This window comes from Phalangium opilio, unplaced genomic scaffold, assembly GCF_054372755.1.
Source record: "Phalangium opilio isolate 3A_F unplaced genomic scaffold, DU_Popi_V2 ptg000100l_1, whole genome shotgun sequence".
In the NCBI taxonomy this organism is placed as follows: domain Eukaryota; kingdom Metazoa; phylum Arthropoda; class Arachnida; order Opiliones; family Phalangiidae; genus Phalangium; species Phalangium opilio.
Genome location: NW_028324203.1, coordinates 183,156 through 195,590, shown reverse-complemented (window position 1 = coordinate 195,590; position 12,435 = coordinate 183,156). Strand labels below are relative to the sequence as shown.

Here is a 12,435-nt window from a genome sequence, read left to right as displayed (position 1 = left end):
ACGTCCAAATTACACAACATCACGTCAGGATGGCCGAGCGGTCTAAGGTGCCAGACTCAAGGGGCTTAGCTTCCTTCGTTCTCGATGTGAATCTGTGTATTCTGGTCCTCACTTGAGAGAGTGGGTTCGAATTCCACTTCTGACACGGTATGTTATATGAAAATAAGTGGAAGAGATGTAATTTTAAAACGTCCAAATTACACAATACCATGTCAGGATTGCCGAGCTGTCTAAGGCTACAGATTCAAGGGTTCTTAGTTTCATTGGATCACGATGTGAATCTGTGTATTCCGGTCCTCGTTTGAGGGCGTGGGTTCGAATTCCACTTCTGACACGATATGTTTTATGAAAATAACTGGAAGAGATGTAATTTTAAAACGTCCAAATTACACAACATCACGTCAGGATGGCCGAGCTGTCTAAGGCTACAGATTCAAGGGTTCTTAGTTTCATTGGATCACGATGTGAATCTGTGTATTCCGGTCCTCGTTTGAGGGCGTGGGTTCGAATTCCACTTCTGAAACGATATGTTATATGAAAATAACTGGAAGAGATGTAATTTTAAAACGTCCAAATTACACAACATCATGTCAGGATGGCCGAGCGGTCTAAGGCGCCAGACTCAAGGGGCTTAGCTTCCTTCGTTCACGATGTGAATCTGTGAATTCTGGTCCTCGTATGAGGGCGTGGGTTCGAATCCGACTTCTGACACGATATGTTTTATGAAAATAACTGGAAGAGATGTAATTTTAAAACGTCCAAATTACACAACATCACGTCAGGATGGCCGAGCGGTCTAAGGTGCCAGACTCAAGGGGCTTAGCTTCCTTCGTTCTCGATGTGAATCTGTGTATTCTGGTCCTCACTTGAGAGAGTGGGTTCGAATTCCACTTCTGACACGGTATGTTATATGAAAATAAGTGGAAGAGATGTAATTTTAAAACGTCCAAATTACACAATACCATGTCAGGATTGCCGAGCTGTCTAAGGCTACAGATTCAAGGGTTCTTAGTTTCATTGGATCACGATGTGAATCTGTGTATTCCGGTCCTCGTTTGAGGGCGTGGGTTCGAATTCCACTTCTGACACGATATGTTTTATGAAAATAACTGGAAGAGATGTAATTTTAAAACGTCCAAATTACACAACATCACGTCAGGATGGCCGAGCGGTCTAAGGCGCCAGACTCAAGGGGCTTAGCTTCCTTCGTTCACGATGTGAATCTGTGAATTCTGGTCCTCGTATGAGGGCGTGGGTTCGAATCCCACTTCTGACACGATATGTTTTATGAAAATAACTGGAAGAGATGTAATTTTAAAACGTCCAAATTACACAACATCACGTCAGGATGGCCGAGCGGTCTAAGGCGCCAGACTCAAGGGGCTTAGCTTCCTTCGTTCACGATGTGAATCTGTGAATTCTGGTCCTCGTTTGAGGGCGTGGGTTCGAATCCCACTTCCGACACGATATGTTTTATGAAAATAACTGGAAGAGATGTAATTTTAAAACGTCCAAATTACACAACATCACGTCAGGATGGCCGAGCGGTCTAAGGCGCCAGACTCAAGGGGCTTAGCTTCCTTCGTTCACGATGTGAATCTGTGAATTCTGGTCCTCGTATGAGGGCGTGGGTTCGAATCCGACTTCTGACACGATATGTTTTATGAAAATAACTGGAAGAGATGTAATTCTAAAACGTCCAAATTACACAACATCACGTCAGGATGGCCGAGCGGTCTAAGGTGCCAGACTCAAGGGGCTTAGCTTCCTTCGTTCTCGATGTGAATCTGTGTATTCTGGTCCTCACTTGAGAGAGTGGGTTCGAATTCCACTTCTGACACGGTATGTTATATGAAAATAAGTGGAAGAGATGTAATTTTAAAACGTCCAAATTACACAATACCATGTCAGGATTGCCGAGCTGTCTAAGGCTACAGATTCAAGGGTTCTTAGTTTCATTGGATCACGATGTGAATCTGTGTATTCCGGTCCTCGTTTGAGGGCGTGGGTTCGAATTCCACTTCTGACACGATATGTTTTATGAAAATAACTGGAAGAGATGTAATTTTAAAACGTCCAAATTACACAACATCACGTCAGGATGGCCAAGCGGTCTAAGGCGCCAGACTCAAGGGGCTTAGCTTCCTTCGTTCACGATGTGAATCTGTGAATTCTGGTCCTCGTTTGAGGGCGTGGGTTCGAATCCCACTTCTGACACGATATGTTTTATGAAATAACTGGAAGAGATGTAATTTTAAAACGTCCAAATTACACTAAACCACGTCAGGATGACCGAGCGGTCGAAGGCGACAGACTCAAGGGTTCTTAGTTTCATTGGTTCACGATGTGAATCTGTGTATTCTGGTCCTCATTTAAGAGAGTGGGTTCGAATTCCTCTTCTGACACGGTATGTTATATGAAAATAAGTGGAAGAGATGTAATTTTAAAACGTCCAAATTACACAATACCATGTCAGGATTGCCGAGCTGTCTAAGGCTACAGATTCAAGGGTTCTTAGTTTCATTGGATCACGATGTGAATCTGTGTATTCCGGTCCTCGTTTGAGGGCGTGGGTTCGAATTCCACTTCTGACACGATATGTTTTATGAAAATAACTGGAAGAGATGTAATTTTAAAACGTCCAAATTACACAACATCACGTCAGGATGGCCGAGCGGTCTAAGGCGCCAGACTCAAGGGGCTTAGCTTCCTTCGTTCACGATGTGAATCTGTGAATTCTGGTCCTCGTATGAGGGCGTGGGTTCGAATCCCACTTCTGACACGATATGTTTTATGAAAATAACTGGAAGAGATGTAATTTTAAAACGTCCAAATTACACAACATCACGTCAGGATGGCCGAGCGGTCTAAGGCGCCAGACTCAAGGGGCTTAGCTTCCTTCGTTCACGATGTGAATCTGTGAATTCTGGTCCTCGTTTGAGGGCGTGGGTTCGAATCCCACTTCTGACACGATATGTTTTATGAAAATAACTGGAAGAGATGTAATTTTAAAACGTCCAAATTACACAACATCACGGCAGGATGGCCGAGCGGTCTAAGGCGCCAGACTCAAGGGGCTTAGCTTCCTTCGTTCACGATGTGAATCTGTGAATTCTGGTCCTCGTATGAGGGCGTGGGTTCGAATCCGACTTCTGACACGATATGTTTTATGAAAATAACTGGAAGAGATGTAATTTTAAAACGTCCAAATTACACAACATCACGTCAGGATGGCCGAGCGGTCTAAGGTGCCAGACTCAAGGGGTTTAGCTTCCTTCGTTCTCGATGTGAATCTGTGTATTCTGTTCCTCACTTGAGAGAGTGGGTTCGAATTCCACTTCTGACACGGTATGTTATATGAAAATAAGTGGAAGAGATGTAATTTTAAAACGTCCAAATTACACAATACCATGTCAGGATTGCCGAGCTGTCTAAGGCTACAGATTCAAGGGTTCTTAGTTTCATTGGATCACGATGTGAATCTGTGTATTCCGGTCCTCGTTTGAGGGCGTGGGTTCGAATTCCACTTCTGACACGTTATGTTTTATGAAAATAACTGGAAGAGATCTAATTTTAAAACGTCCAAATTACACTAAACCACGTTTGGATGACCGAGCGGTCTAAGGCGACAGACTCAAGGGTTCTTAGTTTCATTGGTTCACGATGTCAATCTGTGTGTTCTGGGCCTCGTATTAGGGCGTGGGTTCGAATCCCACTTCTGACACGATATGTTTTATGAAAATAACTGGAAGAGATGTATTTTAATACGTCCAAATTACACAAAACCATGTCAGGATTGCCGAGCTGTCTAAGGCTACAGATTCAAGGGTTCTTAGTTTCATTGGATCACGATGTCAATCTGTGTGTTCTGGGCCTCGTATGAGGGCGTGGGTTCGAATCCCACTCCTGACACGATATGTTTTATGAAAATAACTGGAAGAGATGTAATTTTAAAACGTCCAAATTACACTAAACCACGTCAGGATGACCGAGCGGTCGAAGGCGACAGACTCAAGGGTTCTTAGTTTCATTGGTTCACGATGTGAATCTGTGTATTCTGGTCCTCATTTAAGAGAGTGGGTTCGAATTCCACTTCTGACACGATATGTTATAGGAAAATAACTGGAAGGGATGTAATTTTAAAACCCCAAATTACACAAAATCTCGTCAGGATGGCCGAGCGGTCTAAGGCGACAGACTCAAGGGTTCTTAGTTTCATTGGTTCACGATGTCAATCTGTGTGTTCTGGGCCTCGTATGAGGGCGTGGGTTCGAATCCCACTTCTGACACGATATGTTTTATGAAAATAACTGGAAGAGATGTAATTTTAAAACGTCCAAATTACACAACATCACGGTAGGATGGCCAAGCGGTCTAAGGCGCCAGACTCAAGGGGCTTAGCTTCCTTCGTTCACGATGTGAATCTGTGAATTCTGGTCCTCGTTTGAGGGCGTGGGTTCGAATCCCACTTCTGACACGATATGTTTTATGAAAATAACTGTTAGAGATGTAATTTTAAAACGTCCAAATTACACTAAACCACGTCAGGATGACCGAGCGGTCGAAGGCGACAGACTCAAGGGTTCTTAGTTTCATTGGTTCACGATGTGAATCTGTGTATTCTGGTCCTCATTTAAGAGAGTGGGTTCGAATTCCTCTTCTGACACGGTATGTTATATGAAAATAAGTGGAAGAGATGTAATTTTAAAACGTCCAAATTACACAATACCATGTCAGGATTGCCGAGCTGTCTAAGGCTACAGATTCAAGGGTTCTTAGTTTCATTGGATCACGATGTGAATCTGTGTATTCCGGTCCTCGTTTGAGGGCGTGGGTTCGAATTCCACTTCTGACACGATATGTTTTATGAAAATAACTGGAAGAGATGTAATTTTAAAACGTCCAAATTACACAACATCACGTCAGGATGGCCGAGCGGTCTAAGGCGCCAGACTCAAGGGGCTTAGCTTCCTTCGTTCACGATGTGAATCTGTGAATTCTGGTCCTCGTATGAGGGCGTGGGTTCGAATCCCACTTCTGACACGATATGTTTTATGAAAATAACTGGAAGAGATGTAATTTTAAAACGTCCAAATTACACAACATCACGTCAGGATGGCCGAGCGGTCTAAGGCGCCAGACTCAAGGGGCTTAGCTTCCTTCGTTCACGATGTGAATCTGTGAATTCTGGTCCTCGTTTGAGGGCGTGGGTTCGAATCCCACTTCTGACACGATATGTTTTATGAAAATAACTGGAAGAGATGTAATTTTAAAACGTCCAAATTACACAACATCACGGCAGGATGGCCGAGCGGTCTAAGGCGCCAGACTCAAGGGGCTTAGCTTCCTTCGTTCACGATGTGAATCTGTGAATTCTGGTCCTCGTATGAGGGCGTGGGTTCGAATCCGACTTCTGACACGATATGTTTTATGAAAATAACTGGAAGAGATGTAATTTTAAAACGTCCAAATTACACAACATCACGTCAGGATGGCCGAGCGGTCTAAGGTGCCAGACTCAAGGGGTTTAGCTTCCTTCGTTCTCGATGTGAATCTGTGTATTCTGTTCCTCACTTGAGAGAGTGGGTTCGAATTCCACTTCTGACACGGTATGTTATATGAAAATAAGTGGAAGAGATGTAATTTTAAAACGTCCAAATTACACAATACCATGTCAGGATTGCCGAGCTGTCTAAGGCTACAGATTCAAGGGTTCTTAGTTTCATTGGATCACGATGTGAATCTGTGTATTCCGGTCCTCGTTTGAGGGCGTGGGTTCGAATTCCACTTCTGACACGTTATGTTTTATGAAAATAACTGGAAGAGATCTAATTTTAAAACGTCCAAATTACACTAAACCACGTTTGGATGACCGAGCGGTCTAAGGCGACAGACTCAAGGGTTCTTAGTTTCATGGGTTCACGATGTCAATCTGTGTGTTCTGGGCCTCGTATGAGGGCGTGGGTTCGAATCCCACTTCTGACACGATATGTTTTATGAAAATAACTGGAAGAGATGTAATTTTAAAACGTCCAAATTACACAACATCACGGTAGGATGGCCAAGCGGTCTAAGGCGCCAGACTCAAGGGGCTTAGCTTCCTTCGTTCACGATGTGAATCTGTGAATTCTGGTCCTCGTTTGAGGGCGTGGGTTCGAATCCCACTTCTGACACGATATGTTTTATGAAAATAACTGTTAGAGATGTAATTTTAAAACGTCCAAATTACACTAAACCACGTCAGGATGACCGAGCGGTCGAAGGCGACAGACTCAAGGGTTCTTAGTTTCATTGGTTCACGATGTGAATCTGTGTATTCTGGTCCTCATTTAAGAGAGTGGGTTCGAATTCCTCTTCTGACACGGTATGTTATATGAAAATAAGTGGAAGAGATGTAATTTTAAAACGTCCAAATTACACAATACCATGTCAGGATTGCCGAGCTGTCTAAGGCTACAGATTCAAGGGTTCTTAGTTTCATTGGATCACGATGTGAATCTGTGTATTCCGGTCCTCGTTTGAGGGCGTGGGTTCGAATTCCACTTCTGACACGATATGTTTTATGAAAATAACTGGAAGAGATGTAATTTTAAAACGTCCAAATTACACAACATCACGTCAGGATGGCCGAGCGGTCTAAGGCGCCAGACTCAAGGGGCTTAGCTTCCTTCGTTCACGATGTGAATCTGTGAATTCTGGTCCTCGTATGAGGGCGTGGGTTCGAATCCCACTTCTGACACGATATGTTTTATGAAAATAACTGGAAGAGATGTAATTTTAAAACGTCCAAATTACACAACATCACGTCAGGATGGCCGAGCGGTCTAAGGCGCCAGACTCAAGGGGCTTAGCTTCCTTCGTTCACGATGTGAATCTGTGAATTCTGGTCCTCGTTTGAGGGCGTGGGTTCGAATCCCACTTCTGACACGATATGTTTTATGAAAATAACTGGAAGAGATGTAATTTTAAAACGTCCAAATTACACAACATCACGGCAGGATGGCCGAGCGGTCTAAGGCGCCAGACTCAAGGGGCTTAGCTTCCTTCGTTCACGATGTGAATCTGTGAATTCTGGTCCTCGTATGAGGGCGTGGGTTCGAATCCGACTTCTGACACGATATGTTTTATGAAAATAACTGGAAGAGATGTAATTTTAAAACGTCCAAATTACACAACATCACGTCAGGATGGCCGAGCGGTCTAAGGTGCCAGACTCAAGGGGTTTAGCTTCCTTCGTTCTCGATGTGAATCTGTGTATTCTGTTCCTCACTTGAGAGAGTGGGTTCGAATTCCACTTCTGACACGGTATGTTATATGAAAATAAGTGGAAGAGATGTAATTTTAAAACGTCCAAATTACACAATACCATGTCAGGATTGCCGAGCTGTCTAAGGCTACAGATTCAAGGGTTCTTAGTTTCATTGGATCACGATGTGAATCTGTGTATTCCGGTCCTCGTTTGAGGGCGTGGGTTCGAATTCCACTTCTGACACGTTATGTTTTATGAAAATAACTGGAAGAGATCTAATTTTAAAACGTCCAAATTACACTAAACCACGTTTGGATGACCGAGCGGTCTAAGGCGACAGACTCAAGGGTTCTTAGTTTCATTGGTTCACGATGTCAATCTGTGTGTTCTGGGCCTCGTATTAGGGCGTGGGTTCGAATCCCACTTCTGACACGATATGTTTTATGAAAATAACTGGAAGAGATGTATTTTAATACGTCCAAATTACACAAAACCATGTCAGGATTGCCGAGCTGTCTAAGGCTACAGATTCAAGGGTTCTTAGTTTCATTGGATCACGATGTCAATCTGTGTGTTCTGGGCCTCGTATGAGGGCGTGGGTTCGAATCCCACTCCTGACACGATATGTTTTATGAAAATAACTGGAAGAGATGTAATTTTAAAACGTCCAAATTACACTAAACCACGTCAGGATGACCGAGCGGTCGAAGGCGACAGACTCAAGGGTTCTTAGTTTCATTGGTTCACGATGTGAATCTGTGTATTCTGGTCCTCATTTAAGAGAGTGGGTTCGAATTCCACTTCTGACACGATATGTTATAGGAAAATAACTGGAAGGGATGTAATTTTAAAACCCCAAATTACACAAAATCTCGTCAGGATGGCCGAGCGGTCTAAGGCGACAGACTCAAGGGTTCTTAGTTTCATTGGTTCACGATGTCAATCTGTGTGTTCTGGGCCTCGTATGAGGGCGTGGGTTCGAATCCCACTTCTGACACGATATGTTTTATGAAAATAACTGGAAGAGATGTAATTTTAAAACGTCCAAATTACACAACATCACGGTAGGATGGCCAAGCGGTCTAAGGCGCCAGACTCAAGGGGCTTAGCTTCCTTCGTTCACGATGTGAATCTGTGAATTCTGGTCCTCGTTTGAGGGCGTGGGTTCGAATCCCACTTCTGACACGATATGTTTTATGAAAATAACTGTTAGAGATGTAATTTTAAAACGTCCAAATTACACTAAACCACGTCAGGATGACCGAGCGGTCGAAGGCGACAGACTCAAGGGTTCTTAGTTTCATTGGTTCACGATGTGAATCTGTGTATTCTGGTCCTCATTTAAGAGAGTGGGTTCGAATTCCTCTTCTGACACGGTATGTTATATGAAAATAAGTGGAAGAGATGTAATTTTAAAACGTCCAAATTACACAATACCATGTCAGGATTGCCGAGCTGTCTAAGGCTACAGATTCAAGGGTTCTTAGTTTCATTGGATCACGATGTGAATCTGTGTATTCCGGTCCTCGTTTGAGGGCGTGGGTTCGAATTCCACTTCTGACACGATATGTTTTATGAAAATAACTGGAAGAGATGTAATTTTAAAACGTCCAAATTACACAACATCACGTCAGGATGGCCGAGCGGTCTAAGGCGCCAGACTCAAGGGGCTTAGCTTCCTTCGTTCACGATGTGAATCTGAGAATTCTGGTCCTCGTATGAGGGCGTGGGTTCGAATCCCACTTCTGACACGATATGTTTTATGAAAATAACTGGAAGAGATGTAATTTTAAAACGTCCAAATTACACAACATCACGTCAGGATGGCCGAGCGGTCTAAGGCGCCAGACTCAAGGGGCTTAGCTTCCTTCGTTCACGATGTGAATCTGTGAATTCTGGTCCTCGTTTGAGGGCGTGGGTTCGAATCCCACTTCTGACACGATATGTTTTATGAAAATAACTGGAAGAGATGTAATTTTAAAACGTCCAAATTACACAACATCACGGCAGGATGGCCGAGCGGTCTAAGGCGCCAGACTCAAGGGGCTTAGCTTCCTTCGTTCACGATGTGAATCTGTGAATTCTGGTCCTCGTATGAGGGCGTGGGTTCGAATCCGACTTCTGACACGATATGTTTTATGAAAATAACTGGAAGAGATGTAATTTTAAAACGTCCAAATTACACAACATCACGTCAGGATGGCCGAGCGGTCTAAGGTGCCAGACTCAAGGGGTTTAGCTTCCTTCGTTCTCGATGTGAATCTGTGTATTCTGTTCCTCACTTGAGAGAGTGGGTTCGAATTCCACTTCTGACACGGTATGTTATATGAAAATAAGTGGAAGAGATGTAATTTTAAAACGTCCAAATTACACAATACCATGTCAGGATTGCCGAGCTGTCTAAGGCTACAGATTCAAGGGTTCTTAGTTTCATTGGATCACGATGTGAATCTGTGTATTCCGGTCCTCGTTTGAGGGCGTGGGTTCGAATTCCACTTCTGACACGTTATGTTTTATGAAAATAACTGGAAGAGATCTAATTTTAAAACGTCCAAATTACACTAAACCACGTTTGGATGACCGAGCGGTCTAAGGCGACAGACTCAAGGGTTCTTAGTTTCATGGGTTCACGATGTCAATCTGTGTGTTCTGGGCCTCGTATGAGGGCGTGGGTTCGAATCCCACTTCTGACACGATATGTTTTATGAAAATAACTGGAAGAGATGTAATTTTAAAACGTCCAAATTACACAACATCACGGTAGGATGGCCAAGCGGTCTAAGGCGCCAGACTCAAGGGGCTTAGCTTCCTTCGTTCACGATGTGAATCTGTGAATTCTGGTCCTCGTTTGAGGGCGTGGGTTCGAATCCCACTTCTGACACGATATGTTTTATGAAAATAACTGTTAGAGATGTAATTTTAAAACGTCCAAATTACACTAAACCACGTCAGGATGACCGAGCGGTCGAAGGCGACAGACTCAAGGGTTCTTAGTTTCATTGGTTCACGATGTGAATCTGTGTATTCTGGTCCTCATTTAAGAGAGTGGGTTCGAATTCCTCTTCTGACACGGTATGTTATATGAAAATAAGTGGAAGAGATGTAATTTTAAAACGTCCAAATTACACAATACCATGTCAGGATTGCCGAGCTGTCTAAGGCTACAGATTCAAGGGTTCTTAGTTTCATTGGATCACGATGTGAATCTGTGTATTCCGGTCCTCGTTTGAGGGCGTGGGTTCGAATTCCACTTCTGACACGATATGTTTTATGAAAATAACTGGAAGAGATGTAATTTTAAAACGTCCAAATTACACAACATCACGTCAGGATGGCCGAGCGGTCTAAGGCGCCAGACTCAAGGGGCTTAGCTTCCTTCGTTCACGATGTGAATCTGTGAATTCTGGTCCTCGTATGAGGGCGTGGGTTCGAATCCCACTTCTGACACGATATGTTTTATGAAAATAACTGGAAGAGATGTAATTTTAAAACGTCCAAATTACACAACATCACGTCAGGATGGCCGAGCGGTCTAAGGCGCCAGACTCAAGGGGCTTAGCTTCCTTCGTTCACGATGTGAATCTGTGAATTCTGGTCCTCGTTTGAGGGCGTGGGTTCGAATCCCACTTCTGACACGATATGTTTTATGAAAATAACTGGAAGAGATGTAATTTTAAAACGTCCAAATTACACAACATCACGGCAGGATGGCCGAGCGGTCTAAGGCGCCAGACTCAAGGGGCTTAGCTTCCTTCGTTCACGATGTGAATCTGTGAATTCTGGTCCTCGTATGAGGGCGTGGGTTCGAATCCGACTTCTGACACGATATGTTTTATGAAAATAACTGGAAGAGATGTAATTTTAAAACGTCCAAATTACACAACATCACGTCAGGATGGCCGAGCGGTCTAAGGTGCCAGACTCAAGGGGTTTAGCTTCCTTCGTTCTCGATGTGAATCTGTGTATTCTGTTCCTCACTTGAGAGAGTGGGTTCGAATTCCACTTCTGACACGGTATGTTATATGAAAATAAGTGGAAGAGATGTAATTTTAAAACGTCCAAATTACACAATACCATGTCAGGATTGCCGAGCTGTCTAAGGCTACAGATTCAAGGGTTCTTAGTTTCATTGGATCACGATGTGAATCTGTGTATTCCGGTCCTCGTTTGAGGGCGTGGGTTCGAATTCCACTTCTGACACGTTATGTTTTATGAAAATAACTGGAAGAGATCTAATTTTAAAACGTCCAAATTACACTAAACCACGTTTGGATGACCGAGCGGTCTAAGGCGACAGACTCAAGGGTTCTTAGTTTCATTGGTTCACGATGTCAATCTGTGTGTTCTGGGCCTCGTATTAGGGCGTGGGTTCGAATCCCACTTCTGACACGATATGTTTTATGAAAATAACTGGAAGAGATGTAATTTTAAAACGTCCAAATTACACAACATCACGGTAGGATGGCCAAGCGGTCTAAGGCGCCAGACTCAAGGGGCTTAGCTTCCTTCGTTCACGATGTGAATCTGTGAATTCTGGTCCTCGTTTGAGGGCGTGGGTTCGAATCCCACTTCTGACACGATATGTTTTATGAAAATAACTGTTAGAGATGTAATTTTAAAACGTCCAAATTACACTAAACCACGTCAGGATGACCGAGCGGTCGAAGGCGACAGACTCAAGGGTTCTTAGTTTCATTGGTTCACGATGTGAATCTGTGTATTCTGGTCCTCATTTAAGAGAGTGGGTTCGAATTCCTCTTCTGACACGGTATGTTATATGAAAATAAGTGGAAGAGATGTAATTTTAAAACGTCCAAATTACACAATACCATGTCAGGATTGCCGAGCTGTCTAAGGCTACAGATTCAAGGGTTCTTAGTTTCATTGGATCACGATGTGAATCTGTGTATTCCGGTCCTCGTTTGAGGGCGTGGGTTCGAATTCCACTTCTGACACGATATGTTTTATGAAAATAACTGGAAGAGATGTAATTTTAAAACGTCCAAATTACACAACATCACGTCAGGATGGCCGAGCGGTCTAAGGCGCCAGACTCAAGGGGCTTAGCTTCCTTCGTTCACGATGTGAATCTGTGAATTCTGGTCCTCGTATGAGGGCGTGGGTTCGAATCCCACTTCTGACACGATATGTTTTATGAAAATAACTGGAAGAGATGTAATTTTAAA

The 12,435-nt window shown here is 43.4% G+C and overlaps 16 non-coding genes across 16 annotated transcripts; all 16 read left to right on the top strand.

Annotated features, from left to right (window-relative positions):
- The first annotated feature begins 1,154 nt into the window (after positions 1–1,154).
- TRNAL-CAA (transfer RNA leucine (anticodon CAA)) lies at positions 1,155–1,276 on the top strand. Its single transcript has 2 exons — positions 1,155–1,192; positions 1,231–1,276. It is a non-coding gene; the product is annotated as a tRNA-Leu (tRNA).
- Positions 1,277–1,342: 66 nt separating this feature from the next.
- Positions 1,343–1,464, top strand: TRNAL-CAA (transfer RNA leucine (anticodon CAA)). Its single transcript has 2 exons — positions 1,343–1,380; positions 1,419–1,464. It is a non-coding gene; the product is annotated as a tRNA-Leu (tRNA).
- A 631-nt stretch (positions 1,465–2,095) lies between these two features.
- Positions 2,096–2,217, top strand: TRNAL-CAA (transfer RNA leucine (anticodon CAA)). Its single transcript has 2 exons — positions 2,096–2,133; positions 2,172–2,217. It is a non-coding gene; the product is annotated as a tRNA-Leu (tRNA).
- A 443-nt stretch (positions 2,218–2,660) lies between these two features.
- Positions 2,661–2,782, top strand: TRNAL-CAA (transfer RNA leucine (anticodon CAA)). The gene is made up of 2 exons: positions 2,661–2,698; positions 2,737–2,782. It is a non-coding gene; the product is annotated as a tRNA-Leu (tRNA).
- Positions 2,783–2,848: 66 nt separating this feature from the next.
- On the top strand, positions 2,849–2,970 carry TRNAL-CAA (transfer RNA leucine (anticodon CAA)). The gene is made up of 2 exons: positions 2,849–2,886; positions 2,925–2,970. It is a non-coding gene; the product is annotated as a tRNA-Leu (tRNA).
- A 1,196-nt stretch (positions 2,971–4,166) lies between these two features.
- On the top strand, positions 4,167–4,289 carry TRNAL-CAA (transfer RNA leucine (anticodon CAA)). The gene is made up of 2 exons: positions 4,167–4,204; positions 4,244–4,289. It is a non-coding gene; the product is annotated as a tRNA-Leu (tRNA).
- A 632-nt stretch (positions 4,290–4,921) lies between these two features.
- On the top strand, positions 4,922–5,043 carry TRNAL-CAA (transfer RNA leucine (anticodon CAA)). Its single transcript has 2 exons — positions 4,922–4,959; positions 4,998–5,043. It is a non-coding gene; the product is annotated as a tRNA-Leu (tRNA).
- Positions 5,044–5,109: 66 nt separating this feature from the next.
- Positions 5,110–5,231, top strand: TRNAL-CAA (transfer RNA leucine (anticodon CAA)). Its single transcript has 2 exons — positions 5,110–5,147; positions 5,186–5,231. It is a non-coding gene; the product is annotated as a tRNA-Leu (tRNA).
- A 1,386-nt stretch (positions 5,232–6,617) lies between these two features.
- Positions 6,618–6,739, top strand: TRNAL-CAA (transfer RNA leucine (anticodon CAA)). The gene is made up of 2 exons: positions 6,618–6,655; positions 6,694–6,739. It is a non-coding gene; the product is annotated as a tRNA-Leu (tRNA).
- Positions 6,740–6,805: 66 nt separating this feature from the next.
- Positions 6,806–6,927, top strand: TRNAL-CAA (transfer RNA leucine (anticodon CAA)). The gene is made up of 2 exons: positions 6,806–6,843; positions 6,882–6,927. It is a non-coding gene; the product is annotated as a tRNA-Leu (tRNA).
- Positions 6,928–8,123: 1,196 nt separating this feature from the next.
- On the top strand, positions 8,124–8,246 carry TRNAL-CAA (transfer RNA leucine (anticodon CAA)). Its single transcript has 2 exons — positions 8,124–8,161; positions 8,201–8,246. It is a non-coding gene; the product is annotated as a tRNA-Leu (tRNA).
- Positions 8,247–8,878: 632 nt separating this feature from the next.
- TRNAL-CAA (transfer RNA leucine (anticodon CAA)) lies at positions 8,879–9,000 on the top strand. Its single transcript has 2 exons — positions 8,879–8,916; positions 8,955–9,000. It is a non-coding gene; the product is annotated as a tRNA-Leu (tRNA).
- Positions 9,001–9,066: 66 nt separating this feature from the next.
- Positions 9,067–9,188, top strand: TRNAL-CAA (transfer RNA leucine (anticodon CAA)). The gene is made up of 2 exons: positions 9,067–9,104; positions 9,143–9,188. It is a non-coding gene; the product is annotated as a tRNA-Leu (tRNA).
- A 1,386-nt stretch (positions 9,189–10,574) lies between these two features.
- TRNAL-CAA (transfer RNA leucine (anticodon CAA)) lies at positions 10,575–10,696 on the top strand. The gene is made up of 2 exons: positions 10,575–10,612; positions 10,651–10,696. It is a non-coding gene; the product is annotated as a tRNA-Leu (tRNA).
- A 66-nt stretch (positions 10,697–10,762) lies between these two features.
- Positions 10,763–10,884, top strand: TRNAL-CAA (transfer RNA leucine (anticodon CAA)). The gene is made up of 2 exons: positions 10,763–10,800; positions 10,839–10,884. It is a non-coding gene; the product is annotated as a tRNA-Leu (tRNA).
- A 1,386-nt stretch (positions 10,885–12,270) lies between these two features.
- On the top strand, positions 12,271–12,392 carry TRNAL-CAA (transfer RNA leucine (anticodon CAA)). Its single transcript has 2 exons — positions 12,271–12,308; positions 12,347–12,392. It is a non-coding gene; the product is annotated as a tRNA-Leu (tRNA).
- The last annotated feature ends 43 nt before the right edge of the window (positions 12,393–12,435 follow it).